Genomic DNA, 9,606 nt, shown 5'->3' on the forward strand with positions numbered 1-9,606 from the left:
GGAGAGGCGCCGCGCTCGGGGATCCGGGACCGGGAGCGGCGTGAGGGCTGCGGGTGTCAGGGGTGTCAGGGGTGTCAGGGGTGCGGGGTGTCAGGGGTGCGGGATGTTTTGCGGGTTCCGCTCGGTCCCCGCCGTGCTCAGCTCAGCCCCGCGGCTCTCAGGGTGCTGCCGGCGGTGCGGAATCGCGGAATTTGGAAGAGAGCTCTGCGATCATCCAGTCACACCTGTGCCCATCCCCACCTTGTCCCCAGAGCTCCGAGGGATGGGGATCCAAAGCTCCCCGGGCAGCCCCATCCCTGAGCTGCCTTTCCATGGGGAAATTCCTGCTGCTGTCCCTGAGCTCCCCTGCCCATCCTGAGCCATTCCCTCTCCTCCTGGATGCCCACCCGGCTGTCCCCTCCTGTCAGGGAGTTGTGCAGAGCCAGAAATTCCCCCTGAGCCTCCTTTTCTCCTTCTGAGCCCCTTTCCAGCTCCCTCAGCCCCTCCTGGGGCTCCAGCCCGGAGTGTGGAGTTATTCCAGGCTTTATCCGGCTTTTTGCACTCTCAGCATCCCAGTAACACCAGCGTGTGCCAGTGGCTGCACTCAGAGCTGGGGAAAATCCCACAGCTCCCAGTGCCACAAAGGGAGGAAGAGCACCCACCCCTCCATCCCTGTGCACACTTTAAGTTTTGCTTAGATATTGGGAAAAAACCCTTCGCTGTGAGGGATGGAATTCGCAGAGAAGCTCTGGCTGCCCCTGGATCTCCAAAGTGTCTTGGATGGACTCTGAGCAGCCTGGGACAGTGGAATGTGTCTCTGCCCATGGCAGGGAATGGAACTAGACAAACTTTAAGCTCCTTTCCAACCCAAACCATTCCATGATTCTCTAATAAACTCATGGCCAGCATAGCTCTTTCACTCTCTCTTTGAAATCTTTTTTTTTTTTTTTTTTTTTTTTTTTTTTGCAACTAAGACAAGGGATTAAAGTTAGAAAAAACTTCCCATTGGTTAAATGAGGCATTTCCCCAGTCTTTCCATTTTGCCTGCATGCCTTTTTCTGGCTGCATCCCTGTCAGGTTCAGAGCAGTGATCCTGTCCTGCTCCATGCTGCATCCCCATAATTCTGTCACCAGCCAGCAGCATCCCTCAGGGATGTCTTGCTGCAGGCACTGTGGCTGCTGCTGTGTTCAGAATCACTGCCACTCACATGCAGGTTAGACTGCACTGCAGGAACAAAATACAACTATTCTTGCCCTTTAAGTCTAAAAGCAGGGCAAGAGAAAGAGTGAAATGACAGCAGTCTGAGTATGCAATACACTGTATTTCTAATTTATTCTGTACCTTTCTTCCTCCTGCTGTCATAATTTATTTGCTTAGAGATGCAGATATTCCCATTTTTTTTCCTTTCACAAAGATACTAGTCCCATACCTGGTTAAAAAAAAAAAGAAAAGAAAAAAGAAATGCAGACTGAAACAAGCAAGGGAAAAGTACTGAAGAGTCAAAGCTGTTAATCAATACCAGTTTCATTCAAGGAAAGGGAAAATAATTCATGCTGGGAATATGAAAAATTAAACTGGAGGAATCCCAACTATGAGGTAACACGGCATTATCCCCCAGAAGCCCCCAGGGAATAGATAAAAATACCTAATTGGTTTTTTTTGTTGGGTTTTTTTTTTTCCATCTCAGACACCTAAACTATCCGACTGCACTGTGCGAGCACATTCAGCAGATTGCTAACAGATCAGCCACGAAATCCTGCTGCACTTTGCATTGTGCTCCAAAACTGAGCAACCCAGTGAAATTAATGAGACAATTCTCATCTCTCATGAGGTCAAGTGATTGCACAGGCATAGCCAGGGGGGGACAGTCGTAGTGGAAAAAACCAAAACAAACAGTGCCTGTCGAGGTGGTTACACAACCAAAATGCTGCTGGCAAGGCCCCCACATCATTAGCTGTTATTAACTGCCTTGTGCACAGGCATCAGCTCTCTCAGGAGCCAAGAGAGTGCTGAAGGGTTTACAAAAGCTCTTCACTTGTACAGTAGATAAATCTGGAGGTGGCCTTGAAGAGTTCTCCTCCTGCAGGCTCGAGTCTCAGGAACGCAGCGCAGGCAGAGCTCACCTGGTGGGGATTTTCTTTTCCTCCAAAAGGTCAAACTGGAGAAAGCAGTGGGCTCAGAGCAGCTTTGCACTTGGGTCCAGCTCGCTCACATCCTTGCCAAGGGAAGAAGAAGTTAATGCCCTGAGATAAGACCCTGGTCACAATATTGTTTAATTACATAAGGCTTCTATCGAGCTGGAGATAAGAACAGGAATTTGTCCCTGCTCCAGCTGGGTGCGGCTGCTGAGCTCATGGTGTGTGCTAGAAGCAAAAGCAAGGCCTTTATTGGAGGTGCTTGTCCCACCATTAGGACTGGAATGAGCAAACTGATAGTGACAGCTGATGGAAAAGTTAACTCTCTTTTCCATGAGAGCAATAAACCAACCTTTTTCTGACAACAGTAGACTTAAAACTGTAATTTCTCTTTAAATTGCATTGGGAATGTTCATTGAGCCAAACTGCTGCTCTGAAACCAGTAATCCAATATTTTCAGACCTCTTTAGCAACCAAGAAACCAAAGCAGGAGGATGAATTGACTCACCTAAGACTACAGAGTTAGATCAGCTTCAGTTCTAAATTAGCAAACGAATCCCTTCAGTCCTATTTCGTGTTCATGATTCTTCTTGCAAAAAAAGAGCATTTTCCTCATTCCAGATCACTTTCTTACAGATAAATCAGATCATGGATGAGTCTACCTGAATACCTGACTAATGCCTCACAGCAACAAAACTGGTACCTCCTTCCTATGAAAAAAATGGTGGCTAAAAAAGTGCTTTATTTGAATCATCTTCTTGGCTATTTATTAAATAAGTTTGTTTATGCAGGTAAAATGATTAATGCCCAAGTTTCTGAGATATTCTTCATTTCCCTTTTGACTTCACATTAATAAAGTTAATTTATAGAGTTGATATTCATCCTTGGTATTTCAGCCTTGAGGAGACTGAGTGGATATCTCCTGATCTTCCTCCAGAGAGGCAGCTCCCCTGTGGCAGGGACAGCACCCAGGGAAGGGCTGGAGCTGTGTCAGGGAGGGTCAGGGTGGATTTTGGGAAAGGTTTGTTCCCCCAGGAGGTTCTGGGCACTGCCCAGGCTCACAGGGAATGCCAGAGCTCCGGGAGAGTTTGGACACCTATCCAGGGATGCCCAGGGTGGGATTTTGGGGGAATCTGTGCAGGGCCAGGAGCTGGACTTGGACCATCCCTTCCAACTCATCATATTCCATGAATTTTACTTATCTCAGTTTTGTAATCTCAAAGTTTTCTCTTTCCCAGAGATGCGTAACCTCAATCCTTACCTGTTCAGCACAGCTCGGGGTGATCTAACATCCTGTAACACTCACAGACACGATTTCCTTTTCTGTTCTCTTGGGGATTCCTTACACACGAGTTTTATTTTAGCCTCTGGCTCCTGCCACAGCTCTTGCACTGGGAGCTGTGACAGGGTCCTGAGCAGCGTTGTTTGCCAAAGGTAAAGCTGGGCACACACACTCATCCTTGGGTCCATCAGCAATGGGGAATGCTGTGACTCTTAGGATGGCACGGTGCTTATTCACTCCTGCCCCTTGTGCTGCAGAGGTGTGTAAAAACAACCAAAATCTGCCCCTTGGCTTTTGTTTGGGCTGTTGTGATGCAGGGCCCACCCCAGGCCATTTCCCCCGTTGCTTTTATTCCCATTTTGGTGTGGCGGGGTGGGCTGGGAATCGGGGTGAGCGCATTGCTCTGCAGGGCGTGTGCCCCCCATTATGTGTTGTGTTTCTGCAGGGTGTGTCCCGGAGCCCTGAGCACAACTGCCGTTCAGGAAAAGGAAAAAACATTGCAGAGAATGAAGAGAAAAAAAAAAAAAAAAAAAAAAAGTTATAAAGCGTTTTCAAAATATAAATAACAGCGTGTGAGGAAATCTTGCTGAAGGAACAGGATGCGCGTGGAGGTGAAGAATTCAAATACAAGTGCTGTGCTAAGTATAATCAGCGATGAAAGTTCAGCCCTTCCTCTTAGGATTTGGGTAAGCTACGTGTTGGCAGTACTTCCCAAATTCCAGGGAACAAAAAGCAAGATTTCAATGTTGTCTTAAAGTCTTGTTGCAGTGTAGTTTGTTTATCATTATCACATATGTAATGCTGCCCATCTATTTTTGTGAGATTGGATTTAAAATACACAGTAGAATAAATGAGTGTCTACTGAATTTACTGTGTAAGTTCCTTCTTTATTGAATAGCTAAGCTTTTTCCTTAAGAAGACATAACAACCAGCTCTCTTCTTCCTGCTCAATAGGCAAAAGGAATAATCTGATTATTTTTCAGTCATAAGGGTGGGTATAACTGATGTGTGAGTGTGGAGAAGGGGACCTGTGCAGCCACATGGCCTCTCCCTTGTCCTGGGACAGTGGGCAAATGCTAAGGGAAATCTGCCACTCTTAAAGCCCCTAGAAAATTTACCCTGCTTTCAATACAAACTTTCTTTTTCCAAGCCTGTTTTCCTGACACGTTTTGGGTGCCGGGAATTTACTATGGGAAAGTCGCAGCGAGCAGGACATTTTTTTTTTGTGTTTTATTTCTTTTTCCACTGTGGAAATGAACTCCACAAGGAAGTTGCAGCCCCTGTCCCAGGCTTACCTCATGCTTTGTACAGCACACCTGTGGTGCTGAGTGTTCAGTGGAGTTCAGGAGGCTGCAAACACCTGACCAAAGGTCATGGCTGAAGGGAGATGCAAGTTAACAGTTAACTAGGATGAAATCCTGGATAGAGGACTTTGAACACTGAAATCTCAAGGAGATTTGGGATTAGCAGCAGGGGAGAGTTGAGGATTAGAACCTGATTCTCAAAGGTGTAATGCTCTCTAGTGAGTTAAATGCCTTGAATTCCCTTTACACTGGAGAGGAATAGTTCAGGACCAGGAGTTGAAGGACTTGAGAGCCCACAGGCTGTACAGTGATGGTGAGATTCCTACATCAGCCAGTGGGAAATACTCAGGAGAAGGGAAGAGGACCTCTGAATACCTCCCTGTGAAACTGATACAGGCCACTAAGTGTTTGCTTCTGGGCTTAGGTAACACATTTGGAATCGAAATTAGTCTTGTCAATGAAAATATGCCTGAGAGATGAGCCTTAAATGCTGCTTTAAATACTCAGCCAGTGCTGGAGAGCCCTTCCCTGGAAGATGGGTCTGGGCCTTTGAACACAGGGAGCTGTGAGAAACTTGAGAGCATGAACTTGAGAGCCCAGCTCCGAAGGCTGAGCCACTGTGTCAGTAGAAGTGCAGAATTTCTGGTGTTGGGTTAGGGTTTTTACCTTGGGAACAGTGACTGTTGGATACTGGAGAAGGGTGATTTAACATCACTGGTGTTAAATACCTAAACACTCCTGAGAGCTCCCTTCTGCTGGCTACATCATACATGGGAAATCAGCCCCTGAAGGTAACCAAAGCCCCAGCAGATTCCTGGATGAGGAGGCAGGGAGGGGATGGAGCCCACCCGGAGCAGGGGGCAGGAAAGGCACCAGACTGGTGCCCCTGGAGCTGTGGGCACTCAGAGCACCTGACGTGGCTGGGGAGGGCAGGCACAGCTTGCCTGGCTGCTCCCACCAGCACAGGCACCAGCAGGCTGCAGGAGCTGCCCGAGTGCTGTTCTGGATCTCTCCCAGAGCTGCTGCACGGGCTCCCAGCAGGGATGGGGATGCTGTGCCTGCACCCAGAATCACCTCTCTGAATGGGTCTCCACAATGACATCTCTTCTTCCCAGCTGTGAGCTGTGCAAGAAATCAGGCACCCAAGTGCAAGGTCAGGTCTGTGTCGAGCTCTCCCAACACGTGGAAAGCAGGTTTTTACAACAGAATGAGAATGGGAGGATTCAGCAGCACCAGGACATCACAAAGGCCCTCAGGCAGCAAATAAGTGAACCCAAACAACTTGACAAGGAGGAATTTCTCAAACAAGGCTCTGGAAGTTTCCTTGGAAGGCTTGCCAAGTCCTGCTACTGCAGCTTAATGGGTTCTGTCCCATCCTCTGGCCCTCTGGAGCCAGCCCTGTGCGTGAGATGTTGAGCTGCATTTCCCTGACTTGCTTTTGGCATGTCCTCTGTGCTGCCTTATCAGCATTCTCAGTGATTTCCTCTAGATATTGTGGAGCTGAGTAAGCCCAATGGGATATTACTGACAAGAAATACATACCTTTCCTTTTTTTTTTTTTTTTTTAAATCTTTTTCATAGTAAGGATATGGATTTTTAATTGCTGCCTCTGCTGCAAATGAGACTTGTGTTTTCCTTGTTCTCACTCAGTCTCTTGGCACTGCTGTGGTGGTCAGTGGATTGGGGAGGTTTTGTCAGTGCTAAAGAATCTGTTGCAGAAATCAGGGCGTGGCCAAAGAAAATTACTTTATAAAGATGTTTTCTTAACCCTCTAATGAATTGAGGCAGAAATCATTGTCTCTGGCTTTGTTTTGTCTGTAGGGACACCTTCCTCTATCCCAGGCTGCTCCAAACCCCAATGTCCAGCCTGGCCTTGGGCAGTGCCAGGGATCCATGGGCAACCACAGCTTCTCTGGGAATTCCATCCCAGGGCCTCCCCACTCTCCCAGGGAACAATTCCTTCCCAATATCCCACCCACCCTCCTCCACTTTGAAGCCATCTCCCCTTGTCACTCCACACCCTTGTAAAGAGTACCTGGCCTCAGATTTGGAGTGGGGTTGGTTTTGGTGGTCAGTTCAGATGCCTTGAGATCCAGACCAGCATCCATCCTTGGGGCCAGCTCCAGCAATCACCCCTTGGCCAAACAGAGACTCCAAACTGGTGACTGTCTCAAGGTGTTGGCTTCAGATGGGGGTGAGGAGAGTGCTGTAAGACACAGAGCATGCAAGGGAGCATGGAAAGATAGGAATGAGTGAAGAGAGAAGCTGCTGGAGAAGGGAATGCCCAGCAGAAGGGAACTTGTAGGCAGGCCTGTGCAGGAATTTGGAGGTGAGGATAAATTTAGCTTAAGGCAGAAGCTAAGAGGAGATGTACTTGGGGGAGCTGGATGGTCACAAAAGATTCAATGGCAGCATCCAAAATCAGAAATCACTAAACCAAAGCAATAAATAAACCCTTCCAGAAAACTCCTCCAGCCTTTAGAGGAACACAGGCCCAGCAGTCTCCTCCCTGGCCATAGAACACTCCTTTCACCCTGCCTCTGCTGAGGCCACGGCATGGTTTCTTGCTCAAGCTTCTCACAGGAGAAAGAACCAAATCCTGTCCTGCTCAGGCTGTGATGATAAGCCTGCAGTGGAGTTCGCCAGGATTTATTTTAATTGGACTTTTTTGCTTTTTTTCCTGGCACTTTAAAGTTTATGAACGGAAAGGATCAGTCTGACTCAGAGACTGGGCTACTTCCAAACATTAATCTTAGCTGCCATATGCTAATGCAGCTTGGCTCTGGTGCATCCTATGGTGTAAATATGTCTGTACCTACAATCTCTGGGGTCAGAGGCCACAAAAGGGAACATGTCAGACTTTTGGGCAGGCTGTGATTGCCTGACATGCAATCTGCAGGCATTGGATGAGATTCTGGGAAGAAGAAGGTCTAAAAATCATCCATGTCGTGTTCTCTTGAAGTTCCTCTTTTATCATTCTGCAATATTGGTTGCCAAAGTTGTGATGCCCAGGGAAATTCTTTGGTCTGTGCTGGCTCTGAAATGTGTACACAGATTTTGGTTATCCTAGTTCTGAGCTGTAGGCAATAAACCTTGGAATATTGGGTTGGGTTCAGTGGTACAATATTTAGCCCCCTCTGTTTTGGTTGGCTTTGTTGTGTGGATATAACAAACACGTAAAAATGACTGTCCTGCTCATCATGACTTTTCCAGCACTGAAATATGAGTCTTTCATTCTTTGTGTTTCACTTTCTTCCATTCTTCATCCCAAATGTTTCCATTCTACTGATTTCAAATTTCATTCACTGTTTGAGGGCGTACACTGAAAGTGTTTGGTATTTCCCTGCCCCTTCCTCAACTTCTTACTCACACACTCACTCACTCTCTTCCCTGAAATCATCGTGGGAACAGCCATATTTAAAAAACAAACAAACAAAAAAAAAAAAAAAAAAACAAAAAACAAAGAGAACTTTCCAATTCAACTTGTTTCAATGGAATTTCCCTGATCTCCTTTTTCCATATCAGTGGATTTTTTTTTTTTTTTTTGCTGGTGACAGTGATCAGGAAGAAGAAAACTTCATTACAGAGAAGTCACTGAGGCTAACATTAGCCTAATAAAACTGATTTTCCTAGGTTCCCTCTCAAAGGTCTCCTCCAGAGCTAAGTCAGAGAAGTAACTTCATTCCCTGCAGGACACAGGCTGTCCACAGAGATTAACTCCTTTAGCCTAAAACTTAAAAGCTTAAGGAGTTTGAAATTCACTCTTTTTCAGGGAGTCATACCCAATCCCAAAGTTGTAGGCTTGTTGCTGACATGGACAAGGATATTCTCAGTTGAGTAACCACTGGTTTATGGTGCAAAACAACATCCCTCAGCCTTCTTCCAATTTTTTTAAGCAGTCCTGAGCTGGGAGCCCTCTGGCCTTGGCTGATGGATGGGAAATGATGTAAATCATGATGTTAATTCACACAAGAGCTTTCTCCAGGAGGACAGAGATTTGATGGAACACCAAGCTACAACCAGCAAAGCCTTGCAGATGAGGTGTAGGAGATGAAGCAGGAGAAGCTCAGCTTTCCCACGCTGCAGGGAAATTTCCTGGGCACTTTTTGCATTTTGTTATTTCCCCATCTCTGCAAGAGGCTGGACGTTGGGGACATGGAGTGACGGAGGACACGGCGTGTCCCCTCACCACCAGGAGCCTTGTCACCGTGACAAAGCAGAGATGAGTCATGGCTGGAGCTGCTTTATGTAAATGAGGAACCTCTGGTGTTCCCCTCGTGCCTGTGGGGCCACGTAGAGTTCACGTAAGTGACGAGTTCCCATGTCCCCAGTGAGGCAGGGCAGGGAAATGGGGCAAGGTGGCTCTGGTTCCCCAGAGAGGGCAAGAATTGGTCAAAACTGATGGTGAAGCTGAAAGTGAACCCCTGCAAGGGAAGGTTCCTTCCCAGCAGCAGTGCCTGGAGAAAATGTTCTGTTGCATTTTGCTGTTAATTGCAAAAGTGATTGAGCCACTGATGGTAAATGCTTGGTGGGGGGGAGCCAGAGAAGGGGGAAGTAAAGAATTTCAGCAGAGAGTTATCTCTGTGAAATCAGTCAGTTGTAGTCAGATTTATGGGGCATCTGTGACACAGCTGAGAAGCTGATTTAGGAATAAATGAGAGAAGGTGCTGCTGCTGAGTGGCTTTGTGTGGGCAGCACATCCCAGGCAGGGCTCCCAGGGGAGGAGTGGAAGCGTGAAAAGCAGCACAGTGCAGTCGTGCCTGTCCAAAGGCACAGACAATATCATCTCAGGTGGAGGGCCAAACTCCCTGACTCACCCCCACAAAAAGCAGGCTGAAGCTGGCTGGAATTAATTTAGTGGAGAGCTAATCTGAGGGAGAATGCCAGCCTCCAAAATTGGCCGTG

The sequence above is a fragment of the Erithacus rubecula genome (assembly GCF_903797595.1).
Source record: "Erithacus rubecula genome assembly, chromosome: 16".
Lineage (NCBI taxonomy): Eukaryota > Metazoa > Chordata > Aves > Passeriformes > Muscicapidae > Erithacus > Erithacus rubecula.